The sequence below is a fragment of the Gopherus evgoodei genome, chromosome 1 (genome assembly GCF_007399415.2).
Source record: "Gopherus evgoodei ecotype Sinaloan lineage chromosome 1, rGopEvg1_v1.p, whole genome shotgun sequence".
NCBI lineage: Eukaryota > Metazoa > Chordata > Testudines > Testudinidae > Gopherus > Gopherus evgoodei.
Window position 1 is genome coordinate 54058507 of NC_044322.1, and position 14050 is coordinate 54072556.

The window sequence follows — 14050 nt, forward strand, 5'->3', positions numbered from 1 at the left end:
ATCAGATTTAAATAAGCATTTCAGTTTTATTCTGCCAGTCATTTAGTAAGACATTTGTGTAACAAGGATTTGAGGCTGGTCCACTTAATTTTTTCCTTGCCTATGAATAAACATTGTTTTCATGAGACTTACTTTTTAAGAAGCCACGAACTACATGCAGATCCTCTTTAGCAATAATAATTAAAACTAAATGATTTTTAAATATCTGTTCTTTTACCCAAAAACCTATGTCTAGATGTGGATGGGAGGATTGCCTCATCTTGATTTTTTTTTTTAAACCAAAAAGTTTGGTAGAAGTGCCTCCAAATCAATACATTAAAACCGCATTTGAGGTTTTCTAGAATCAGAATTCACTTACTTTACTGTTCACTGTACTGCACTAATATTTTTTTTAATCTACCTTGTTTTGAGTTGTCTATCTTGTCAAGAGTTCATATAATTTGGAGGCGAAGCAGTGTGTTGGGAGATGTGGTTGCTGATTGACTGGTCTATTTAATGTCTGAGTAATCCTCTATTACCAAACATGCTAATTTCTGAGTTTATTTGAAATAATAGTTGGATATTCACTGCAAGCATTTTCTGAAGTGAAAAATCTGAATAATTTTTTACATATTCTCTGGGGGGGAGCCCCAGTCTGGTGTAAAGTTTTTATGGCAATATTTAATGAGAAAATTATTTCACAACTAAAGTATTGTAGGAGGGGAATGTCTTATTCTGTCAGGTACACTATTTTTAAATAATAAGAAACTCAGCTTTTCTGTGAAATGCAATTTAACATTTAGTTATATGTAAAATATTTACACCATTGCATTAATACTTTAACCTTTTGAATTTGCCCTTATTTCTTTATGGTAGTAAATAGTTTGTTTTAAAATCTTCAGAACAAAGTCTTCTTATTTCACCCTGCTACTCACACCAACTCCCCTTTTGTATTAAAGATGGTTTTGCTTAGGGGGAAATGACTGGGTCTAAATAGTGACAATTAACATTAATTTAAAGAGATTTTCTGTGAAAATAGTGTTATAATCAGCATTTTATGGTCTTTACAACTTTTCAATTGGCTTTATATTCTATTTTTAAAAATGCATGGAGCTTGCATTTAATACTTCATAATATATCTAAAATGAGTTAAATTATCCCCTATATGGGGGAAATTTGCAGTAGGACTGGGAAATCCTAGGTTATGACTTGGAACTTGTGCTGGTAACCTCCTGGGGCAAAGTTGGCCCTTAGTAGATTGGACTGGGGGTGTGATCTCCAGGCTGTTAGCACAGAAAGAGTAGCACAGCACACCCAAGCATCCATAAATGTAAGCTACCCAAAACATCTGTCAGGAGTGGGGGATTAGAAGGAGGCCTGCCATCTCTCCTGGCACCATTTCTTCCTGATAGGAACCCTCACCTGTAATTGGCTCAAAACACACATGTAGAGAATTCACATCGTAAAAGAGGATTCTTTGCAACATAATATTTACTCTGTTAGCATTGTCTTGTACAGGCAAAACACTGGTGAACAGAAGGGTTCTCTTTTTCATGCCTCCAAACATGCAGAGGATCTTCTACTGGCTTTAGAAGAAGGGAGAATGATGCTTCTCCACCAGCTCCTATTTTTCACCAGTATCTGTGCAGATCCTCTCCATGAGCCCATCCTAACAGATGTTTTGGCCCAAAGGTGGGAAGAATATTAATTAGGAGACATCATCTTGGGTCACACAGCTGCTTTTTAAACAAAGGGCCACTTTCTGATCTTCATTATGTATGCATATATCTCAATTTAATGTGTATTGTATGCAAGGATTATTAAATATATGTTGTCCCTACTTCAATTAGTAAAGCTGTAGATTTGATTCAAAAATGGAATTAAATCTTTGCTCACTTCAATAGTGCATACAAATATAATTGGAAATATGACCATAGGGAAATGCCTGTTCTTTCTCAATATCATAGTAAGGTTTAAAATCTGGGCCTTAGTTTGCAAGAGTGCTTGTTTTGCATCCAGTTTATAAATTGGAGAATTTTGAACTATTAGTTAGAGAATAATTTCTTCTACAGCATTAGGTTCTGAAAGATAGTTCTGTATGTCTTTAAAGCAGTAACTTTCCCTAGATTTGTAATTAAGGTCTTGGTGTCAACTATAACCTTGCAGTCATAGCGACTTGGCTATCAGTATTTTATACCTAAAACTGATACCTTTGCTAACTTACCATAAGAAATGTATACCAATGTTCAATACTTGATTTAACAAGTACAAGAACCTTCACAAAAAATATTTTCCTTAAAAAAAATTCCTGTTTAGAAAACAGATTCATCCTTTGTATTTTTCATGTGTAGAATTCAGTTTGTCGATCCTATTGAGGTTTCTCTGATGAAAATGTGACAACTCAACATTATGAATATTTTTCATGTCTACATTTTTAGACTACAAAATAACTTCGCTTTAACCTATGTGGGTGACCCATTTTCTGTTCTGTAGGAAACTGTATCGAACTAGTCACTAAGGCCTTGATTCAGCACACTCTCTCCCTCTTTAGCAAAACACTTCAGCACATATTTGAGTGTTTTGCTGAATAGAGATGGAGTTAAGAAAGTTCTTATGCTCTGTTAAATTGGAGTTCACCCACCATGATAAACACACCGTGTTCTCAGTGTGCTTTTTTGGTTTTGTTTTGTTTTTTGTCCCTGCACTCTGCACAATACCCTTCAAATAGCTTCATAAAGACACAGATTTTGAGATGGCAAGGTGCCACCACAGAAAGACTTAAATTTAATGCTTTTTTTTTTCTTTTGAGGAAAACAGAGCATGAGGAGAATAAGCATATTTTGAATGAGCAAAAATCCATCAGTAGCCTAGAATCAACTGTTTGCCTCATTCTAACTTATTTCGAGTAGTTACACTTAGTAGGAGACTCCTTGCAAAATATCAAATTATGTCAATTAGCAGGTACAGTCAAATAGCTATAAAAATCAAGGATAACACATCATAAGATGTATTTTGTATATATTCATAATGATAACTTACCACAAAAATAAGGTAGTACTGATGTGCTTGAAAATATAACTACATCGATTATGTAAAAATGAAGTCATAGTAATATGAGCCTTCACTACTGTTGTTTGATATCGAATCTTTGAGAAATGGAGAGACCACTAGTTTACTTTTTTGTATGTATGTTTTACTATTTTATTACATAATCAGCTGTTCCATAATTTGCTTAGAGGATGGTGTAGTTTCTGTTGTAGTTATAATGTTCATTATAGAATATCCTTACATGCTTTACAATTCTTTTAAATATTTTCATTTATGCATTCTGTATGTAGTTTAATAAATATCTCTAAAATATATTCCCTTTTAAGTACCATTTTATCTGTAAATGTAATAATTCTTCTAAAAATCATATCAATGACCCAAATAGAGTGGAATATATTTGATATGTTGTTATGGTAAAATTTATGTCTGTCTTCTGCACCAGTGCTGGAGCCTTCAGAATAGAGATTGAATTGTCACTTAGAATAAAATCCACAACATCGAACCTTCATGAACCTGCAAAAGAAAAAAACAGAAATTTGACTTGTTAATGTGCAAACTGTCCTGGTTACATTTTTTTTCTTTGGCGTTTAGCCCCTGCTAAAGTGGTTAGGTTTTCTGTTTCCAGGTGTTATCTCTCATATCATATAAAGTCCATACTGGTCTGATTTATTTTCCATCAGTGTCAACTGACAGGTTAGGCCCTAATCTTGCAAACACTTGCAATCTTAACTTTAAGCATGTGAGTATTCCCACTGAAGCCAGTTAGACTATTCATATGCTTAAAGTTAAGCATGTGGGTAAGTGTTTGCAGTATCAGATCCATTTTGTTTCTTTTACAGATAGGCAGGCAAGAAGCCTAGAATGGAAAGAACAAGTATTTTCATACCACCTGGTTCAGACTGGCTCCTCCCCTTCCTTTTGCAACCAATTTGATTCCGACCTCTGAATCAAGCAGTCAGACATAGAAAGTTTGATCAAAAGTTCTTAAGCTTTTATTTTTACGGTTTTATTTGTTGTATATTATCTTAGGAAATATTTAAGATCTAAAAACACAGAACAAAATAAGGAAAACAAGTGTGCAATAATACTCTGCAGATGTAGGGTACAGGGATTGTTCTGTCTCTGAACAGGTGGCTTCATGTGGCACACAGAAGGAGAGATTCTCTTGGCAGTGTCTTCCCAGCCTCTGACAAAAAATATGACACCACTGACTCAGAATTAGAAGGGGAAATCTGCCAGTTAGCATACGCTCCTTAATTTATGGATGTTCCTTAACGTGTGGGTTACTCTTCACCAGTAAGGATCTGGTATATCTATGCCAGTAATTCTTGGAAGATAGTGAAGAACAGTCATCTTGTTATGAAAGAATTTGGGGTGCCTTACAATTTATTATTCATATTACAAGAAAGGCCCATATAATATAAAATTCTTACCACTTCATTTAAATCTAGGAAGACGGGATAATTTGAATTGTCTTAAATACTGAATCTAAAGTTTAAAACAGGGAGCAGCTTTCTAAACAGTTTGATGCAGAATAGGCTCAACAGAATCTATTTCCATTTGAAAGCACTAGAAATCTGTTTTGAAAGCTTTGGAGATATACAGTGCTTTTAAGAGTTACACTGTTGTAAGATAAGTTCTATGATTGCATCTAACATCTGAATCTTAGTTCCAGGGCCTTTAAGTTAAGTTATCATTTCAGTCCTATAGTAACTGAAAGTCTACTTCTTTTAGGTAACTTAAAAAGGCAGAATACATTTATTTCTGGAATTTTGTTTTTGAACATTTTTATTAAATAATGACTTTTTGAATGGTTAAAGTAAATTGCAAATATTTGGTTTAGTGCTACAATTCCCTTGAGGTAGATAAGTGCTAGCCTCATCTTTCATTTGTGAAAAAGTGACCCCCTTCTCCCCTTACCCTTCTGGAGTAAGAAAGATAATCCAGAATTTAATGATGACTCCAAAAATGACTCCGCATCCTCAGGGAAAAATGCCTCCGAAGGAGAAGACTGCCATTTACTTAAATGAATGAGTCTCATATGCTGTTAAATACTTTTATTTTTTTTTTAAAAAAAAAAGCTGTTAATTGTCAAGAAGAAGATTCATGACCATTCTGATGTTCAGGATTGTGGATATTTACTAAATCAGGGGTCGGCAACCTTTCAGCAGTGGTGTGCCGAGTCTTCATGTATACACTCTAATTTAAGGCTTCGTGTGCTGGTAATACAATTTAATGTTTTTTAGAAGGTCTCTCTATAAGTCTATAATATATAACCAAACTACTCTTATATGTAAAGTAAACAAGGTTTTCAAAATGTTTCAGAAGCTTTATTTAAAATTAAATTAAAATGCAGATCTTATTAGTTTAGTGTGATCCTTGCCCTTGCTTTTCCTTGCTGAGTTTTCCAATGACTGGTGACACGTATTTGGATACTTTAAGCTGCACACAGGCTTCTGAGTGGTCAGTTGTTAACCAGCTGGAACCCCAGATCGGCAGCTGAGGTGAGTGGAGCTGGTGGCTTGTAGGACTGAACAGGGCCAGAACCCTGGACCCTGTCTGGCAGGGGGCCTGCACTGGAACTCCAACCGGAAGCAAGTTGAGGGGGGCTGCAGCCAGGACCCCGGCTGGCAAGGGCCAGCAGCCAGAATGCCAGAGCAGTGGCAGGCTGAGCGGGTCAGCCCGCTCAGCTCTGGCGTTTTGGGCGTGGGCTAAGCGTCTCTGTCCACCCCTGCTCTGGGGTTTCAGCCGCTGGCTCCTGCCAGCCGGGGTCTCGGCCCACTGCCAGCCTGGGGTTCCTTCCCCCAGGCCAGCAGTGGGCGCTGAGTGGTACCGGTGGCGGGACCCCAGCTGGCAAGGGGCCAGCAGCGGGAACCCCAGAGCGGCGGTGGGCTGAGTGGTTCAGCCCACCCTGCTCTGGGGTTTTGGCCACTGGCTCCTGCCAGCTGGGGTCTCAGCCTGCTGCCAGCCTGGGGTTTCTTCACTCAGGCCAGAAGCAGGGGCTGAATGGGACCAATGGTGGGACCCCGGCTGGGAAGGGGCCAGCAGTGGGAACCCAGAGCAGTGGCAGGGTGAGTGGCTCAGCCCGCCCCATGTACCATCAAAAATCGGATCGCGTGCCACCTTTGGCACACATGCCATAGGTTGCCAACCCCTGTACTAGACAATGTTTGGTAGAGCTGGGAGTAGAACTTGGATCCTCCTGACATCTAGTCCTGTGCTTTAGCTATTAGATCATACTTCCTCTGCTTAATTTTTTTGATATTCAGATTAATTGTTGGAGATTTCACTTATAGTACTGAATATTGAGCCTAATCCAGAGCAACAAGATACACTTAGCATTCTTGTGCTCTGCAGAGTAAAAGGAGTGATGAAGTTCCTTTAATTTGGTAAATCTACTAAGAAAATTGTGGACTTTTTGCCCAGATGACTCTAGCTTCAAAAGTGACCTTCACTAATTACAATAGCAATCAATACTGTCTGACTCAGAATACAGGAGTAATAGGTAACTGTTCTGAGAACTGAGCTTATGGCTGTTTCATGAACAAATGGTCATATATATACATTTTAGAAAGTAATCTTTCCCACACACATTCAACTGCAAAATAAAAGGGTCTGGAATCAGAAGTAGTTCAGATAGGGTTATTTCTGGATCTCCACAGCCAGCATTGAATGGATTACAGAAATCCAAAATGGATTAAGAGTCTGTCTCCCATGGAATATCTGAAACTTCTGTCTAAGTGTCAAATTAAGGGTACTGTAATAATGCAGTAATGTTATGTCAAAGTGACCAGCAAATATTAGGGGTTCCTCTGCTTTTGACTAGCAGGCTTCCTTGTCTGTGCATTGGATCAGTGATCCTTTAGATACAAATAATGATTTCCTTTCAAGCCTTTTGGCCTCCTGAATGCTTATGAAAATTGTGACAGTAGTGACATCAGGTCATAGAAGAAAAGATAGCACATTATTTCTGTTCTGGATGGCTGGCGCATAAAGACTACCTTCTTTCAGGACACACAAAGAGAAAGACGTAGGGTAAAAACATTGTTCCAGGAACTGGGAGTTAACAAGAGGCCAACTAGTCCTTTTGTGCTTTATGGTTCTCACTTCATGGCATTTTCTCTAATTCTAGAATCCTTGGAAGACACACCCAGCAGTGAGGACCAAGTTTGCTGGGGTTCATTGTTCTGTGCTAAGGTCCAGTTTTTTACTTTTCACCCAATTGTATATCAGACCTGTGCAGCAGTATACTACAGAATGACAACTTGAAGAAGCTTATGCTTCCATACAGTATAAGCTTGTATCTAATATAGTGGTTGAAAAAGTAGCATACCCTGAAAGATTACTTGCTGCAAGATTTTGACTTGATTCAGACAACATACCAATCTGACTAGATGGAGTGCTTGCAAATCAGTGGAAATGCCCAAGAACTAAGCAAATTAGAAGGGCAGTCTGATTAATCTTGGTTATCTTACTTCCCAGCTTCCAGACAGTGCTGTGGTGTATGCATTTAGTACCACAGGGCCTACAAAGCAGGGTGTTACACAAGCTATGAGTTTTTCTTTGGGATAAAAAGCCTCTACTCAGGGTTTTGCATATCAGGGATAGGGAGTGCAAAGGCATATTGACAGAACACAGTCATTGCACATCGGTAGAAGGAACCTCCGCAAATAATACTTTGAGTAATAAACTACTTCCAAGGACTATGCCCAAGCTTGCAATCTTTGTCTGGACAAAAAAGCCAATACTCTGGATGTTTTCTTGATATCATTTGATCTGGTGTATACTACCTGACATTTGGTGGGTGGGATTGGCAAACAAACCTCCAGAATCTGCAGTTTGACTTAGGCAGCTATGGTTTTCAGATGTGAAGTAAATTAGAGGCTTACTCCCAACCCTGCTCTCTTTAGTGTCTGGTCCACATATAAGAATATACTAAAAGGCTTGTGGATGTCCAGCAAAGTACTAGCTATGTTACTAGCTTCTAAAGAGAAACCACAGGATTTGGAACATATCAATTACTGTAGGTGAAAGTATCAAACAAGTCTTCTCTACTATGCATTCTTGAATTTTTGTACAATGAATTTGACCCAGAGCAGGATGTTGTTCCCATCTCATACCAGACTTAAATTGTAGCCCTAAGGGCTTTTTACATTAATATGGATCGGATCCTTCACGTTCATCTCCTCTGGAAAAAAAATCTAAAAGTTCAATCTGTGGTTCTTCCTTGGAAGAGAATAAAGTGCATTTGCTTAGATTCCTCCTACTCCTTTCTGTGAACTGAAAAAGAGGTAGAGTGTGTGTTGAATTTTGGCCCTAACAAACTTGATTGATTTTTATTTAACTACAAGTATTAAGAAAAGTCACAATGTGAACATTGTAGAACAGTTCAGAAGGGATGTTAAAGTAATTATTTACTGTATTTAATCTTTGTGTCTGGTTTTAAATTGACAAAGTGAATGAGGTAATATCTTTTATTGGACCACTTCTGTTGGTGAGAGAGACAACCTTTCAAGCTCACACAGAGAAGAGTTCTTCCCTTGACCTAGCTGTTGCTTCTGGGAGAGTTGGACTTATTACAGTGGCACAGCTGCAGTGCTGTAGCATTTCTAGAATGGACATACCCCAACAGTTTAACTTCCACTGGCTTGCCCCCCCTAAATTGGAAAACAAACCACCTCTTTAAATGAGTGGCTTCAAGGGCATCTCTGGCAACATGATTTTATTAGTCCTACTTCCAAAGGATGGGGTTGGCAGAGTTATGGGCCTTTGTGTGGATATCCCTGACTTCCAGCAGATTTCAGAGACTTGAAGATTCTGGGGCCTAAGCCTCTCGGTGGTTCTTGCAGAGTGTGATGCACTCTTCTACCTCAACTCTCCCCACCCAAAAAAAAATTCCAAGGAAACATCGTAAGTAGAAAAATGGAAGCTTCCTGTCACTTCACAGTTGATGATGTCACCCTATGTTGAAAAGATTTTTAACTTACCAGTTCTCAGCCTAAAAATTGCTTTTAGAAAACGTCATATAGAAAGGTTCTGCCAAGACTTTGTTATGAAGAGTGTAGTGTGACTTTAGAGTTGAGTAAATATCTAACATAGTAAAAACATTCAAAAGTCTAAGAACAAGGCAATTAAGTTGAATTTGGCCAGTATGTGATCATTAATAAGAAATGTGTTTTCAAAGGAATTAAATGTTGGCAGTATTTAGCTATTTTGCATGTTTCTTTTGATCTTTTAAATAAATTGGTCGCCAATGGGCATGAGTTTATTTGGTTTAGTGGAGAACCCCTTTGCCACCTTTGGCCAGGTAGGTTTAAGTAAATTTATTTTGTGAGTGGTCTGTTCCCTGATCTGCATCAACACTGTAACTCCTGGGGTGAAGGCTTTCTATTTCCCTTCCCTTCCCTTCCTCAGTGTACGATTAGCCCAGTCTCTTCCAGTAGAAATTTACTGCCATGGCACGGTATTGTAGTTAGGTGCATTTTGGTTTTATTTTCAGAGAGAGACTATATATGTAGTCAGATCTCCTGTATAATCCAGTATTAGTCGCTGTAACAGGATAACTGAGTGGATGCACCATTGGTCTTTGTCAGGGTGACAAGTTTTAAGACACCATTCTTAAACACCAGAAAATAATGGAAACTGATTCTAAGGCCTGTCACTATCTACCATTAGGAGTGCTTTGCTGGTTTATACTACGTAAACTGGCAAAACCTTCCTAGTAAGATGCAGTTATAGCTTGTGCCAGTTTCCTGATCAGTATAAGTACTTTTATATAGATGTGTGCCTATACTAGAGCTTTTACCAGTATAGCCACGTTGGCTAAAAAAAAGAAAAATCACACTCCTAACTAACATAGCTATACCAGCAAAGCTTTCTACTGTAGACCTGCCCTGATGCTTCTAGGAGGCAAGGGTAAGGGAGAATGACATGCACACAAATATTTTCTGTTCAAAAAAAAAAAATCGAAAAATTTGTCTCACTATGTCTCCTTTGCCAGTGATTCTGTTCCATGTGAGACATTGTGTTCTTGCTTTTTCCTCCCAGCGCTCAATTTGAAGTCATGGACCATTCCATCTCAAACTACTAAAGGCCAGGTCTACATCAGAAACTTTCACTAGTATAGTAACATCAATTAGGAATGTGTGGTATTTGACACTTCTATACAAGCAAAAGCCCTAGTATAGACATAACATGTGCTATTGCCAGTATAGCTTATTTCATTTGGGAAACTGGTATTAATATACCAGTGAAAATACTTTTGCCAGTCTAAGCAGTGTCCAGAGACTCTAGAATAGGAGAGTTTTTTCTACACCTTGTCTAGTGTAGAGTAGGTGTGAGTGAGAGCCAGCACTCCTATTAACTTGTGGGTTTTTCCTAAAGGTATTGGGGTGCTTAAACTACCACCTCTCCCTGTGCCCAAGAGTATCTCTTGTAAATGGTAAGCTGCTATCCGTTTTGAGATATGACCTACAGTTTCTTGCTCACCTCTTGAAACTGACAGTTGTACTTAACCTAGATTTTTACTTCTGGTATTGTTAAAAGTGACATTGAAATTATAGCAATATCAAAAAGATTTCCATTCAGGGGAAAGAAGAAACATGTTTCAGGAATTTTTAAAATTTTCTTTTAATGTCAAGATGAACTGAAGTTTGCACATTAGAGACATCAAACTTAACTTCTAATCAGAGGAGAACTATTCACAGCATTTAATTAGTTTGATAAGGATCTGAAATTTGGACTAGAAAGTTACTGTGTGCTAATTTGACAGGAACAAAGTCTAAAGCTGACTTTAATTGTATGTGGAATATTGGTCCACTACTAAAAGTAGATGTTAATGAAGGATTTGTAATGTATTAAAATAGCGAATGTCAATACTGTAAAATTAATGTTAAAGTTAAACAAGAAAATGTGGGGTTTGACTTACAACTTATGCTTTCATTCCTTTGACGTTTCGTAAACACCTTGGGCTAACGTAGCAGCACATAATGGTTTGTGGGTATTGAAAAGGTGCAGGCCATATTGTGCTGCCTCAAAAATACAAGGATTTCATCCTCCTGAAGAGAAATGTCACTTATCAATTAACTTGATCCTGATGTCAGCAGTACATTAGCAGCACGTAAATATTGGCGTTAACTCTGTAAATATCTCCAGTATTAACTGTGCTGCTGAAGTAAAGTTGGCCATTCTCTGCAAATGATCCTAAGGAAGTATGTTGATGTCATCCGACTTACCTCTTGAGTGTGTTAATTCATGTTGTTTAAAAAAAAAAGTTAATAAATCATATTGTTTTTGTTCTATATTTTGATCAGTCCAGTACAGGTTTTTAGAACCACATAGAATCTGGCAGTAAAATCTAGAACATTTCCTTGAACACTTAATTTATTATAGGAACTGTCTCAAACTACAGCCTTCTTCATAAACATTTAGTCCACGATTATTATACAAACTTAAATCATGAAGAAATTTAAACTAATTTAATAAAGCTAATGAGATTAGAATTGTTTTATTTGCACAGCACTTCCTATACCATTACAAATTTAAAATATATTTTGTCAATTGTTCTGCAAGTTCATCAGCTACAGCTAGAATGACCTCAGAAACTCTTTTGAACAAAAGTGGCAGTGAAATATTAATTATTCTGATATTATTTCTCACATTTATAGTAGCTGTAAATATGAAAATACTTTTAAAGTATATTCTCTACTGTTGATTGCAAGATAACTAAGGTTCTCATCATCTACTAAAATCTTTCTTCTTCAGAGGAGTATTGCATTGAGACAACTGAATCTGCCACAGTAAGGATGGAAATTATATGGGTTTCTTTCCTTTTCTTACATACAGCTTCTAACTGTGTGGTGAGTCAAATGTAGACTTCATTGGTTATGTAAATGTGTCACTAATTTTAGATACAGTCAAGATCTGAAAGTGTTTCCTTTATGATCCTTTCTTCACTATCATGACTCAGTATCACTTGCTAGATCTAATTGTATTAGCCCTATTACATTATACCATTATAAATCATACTTGTCCTCAAACCATACTGGCTTACATTTTAACTTCTCTCCTCTCCACTGGAGACTTGCCCCAATTCAGGCCTCAGTGGCCAGCCACCAGTGTGGCTGAACAGATGCAAATCTCTAATATAGCTTAACAGCTTTGCCCATCTACAACTTTTTTTCACCGTGTACAATTTCAAAGTAGGGTCTGCTGTACTGGTACAAATCACAACTTTGCTTGTCTATAGTATGGGCTTGCACTGGTGGACCTTACTACAGTGCTGTTCACCTGTGGCTGAAATTTTCGGTTTAGGTGACACTGGACAGTCTTCGGGAATTATCTTTCACTATCAGGAAATGCTCAATATGGGTTGCCTATTAAACACTTCAACGTAAGTAGTTAGTATATCAAGTTTACAGGAATAAAAGAAATGGTTAGATAATTGGTGTAACCCCATTTGAAACTAACTTTAAAAAGTATCAGAGGGGTAGCCGTGTTAGTCTGGATCTGTAAAAGCAGCAAAGAATCCTGTGGCACCTTACAGACTAACAGATGTTTTGGAGCATGAGCTTTTGTGGGTGAATACCCACTTCGTCAGCATCTGACGAAGTGGGTATTCACCCACGAAAGCTCATGCTCCAAAACATCTGTTAGTCTGTAAGGTGCCACAGGATTCTTTGCTGCTAACTCAAAAAAATTCACTCTAACCAAACCTTTGAGTGTGGAGGTGTCTGTCTTGTGTCCTATCTGAGGACATTTTGCCAAAGTGAGGCTCACTGTCTGGTGTATGTTAGGTACCTGATTTAGAACTAGACAGTTTTCCTACTGGGGCTTCTTCTATCAGCAGTATGCTGTGACATTTACCATAGGAGACTTTACACATGCATTCCAACAGTCAGAGTCAACTTTTAACTTTTATATGAATCCGTGCCTAAGAAGGTCATTCTCTAGCAGGAGGCTTGTCTTCTTGAAACTCTCCTTTCTGCAAGTCACAGATATAGCGAATATACTGCAGCCCAGGCTGTCAAGATGGTTGATCTTGTAAGCCCAGTGTCTTAATATTTCTGGCCTCTGCTGGAGGACCATTATGAGAGCTGATGTGAACCCATAAAGCTGGTCACAGGTATTGCATGTGGCAGCTTCTCTAAGTGCATTTGCATAGCTTTGACATCGAAACTCGAGAATTTAAAGAGATTGTACTAGTGAGCTGAATCTGGATGGGAATCTAAGGAGACCAATACCCAATTGGATGGAAACAAACTGCACACACCATTCTCTTTCTGCTGAACCAAGAAATTATGAAAAACACCTGCCAGTTTGCAGTGTTTTTTACCCTAGTCTTCATCCTCTGCATAATCATAGGCTCTGTAATAGAAATGTCACTGACACTTCCCTTTATAATCAGTTGCTTATAACTTTGCCAAACTTTAACCATTTGGGTTGCAATTTTCCACTCAGGGTCTCTGCCACATGTGGATTTTATTTTTCCCTCCCAACTGTGTCAGAGAACAATAGGGAAAAATACATTGTTTGGCCTATGTTTAAAAAAAAAATGCTGGCAACCTGTTCCTTGAAAAAATCTCTAGGGCCCTGTGCTTTGGAGCAAGGACTCCAAATTTGAATGTGCAATGGTCTTTGTGTCAGGGATGTGTCTTTTTGAAAAATCCACACATATCTGGCCAAGTTATAAGTCTGTGAAAAACTGTACTTTGCACATGCTTAAGTAAACTTCTTAGATTTTAGCTGCTAACTTCCCCAAAGATTTTGTGTCCACTGGAAATGCTCTGGCCCATAGGTGAGCAGGGCTTTCTGTGAAAGTTTAGCTCTCGGGCAGCTGAAATGAGTGTAGGGAGCCTGTCACTCTTGTGCTTTCAAAGAAAACCCCCTTGCTGGGCCGAGGCAAGTTGGAGGAAGAAGCTGCCTGATTCAGATGCAGAAGCGACGAGAGCCTACCCTACAGGGGGAGTAGATGGGAACATGGGGGTGTGGGTAACAGACTGGGACAAGGGAGAGAAATAGTGGA

General features: G+C 38.2%; 1 long non-coding RNA gene across 3 annotated transcripts in view; it reads left to right on the top strand.

Moving 5' to 3' along the window:
• LOC115652506 overlaps positions 1–14050 on the top strand; it is a 91535-nt gene that overhangs the window by 61791 nt on the left and 15694 nt on the right. For 2 of the 3 annotated variants that reach the window (XR_004000665.1, XR_004000666.1), the window contains one exon: positions 11791–11885. The exons of the other annotated variant lie outside the window; for it this stretch is intronic. This is a non-coding gene — a long non-coding RNA (uncharacterized LOC115652506). The remainder of the gene's footprint in view (positions 1–11790; positions 11886–14050) is intronic. 3 annotated transcript variants of the gene reach the window in all.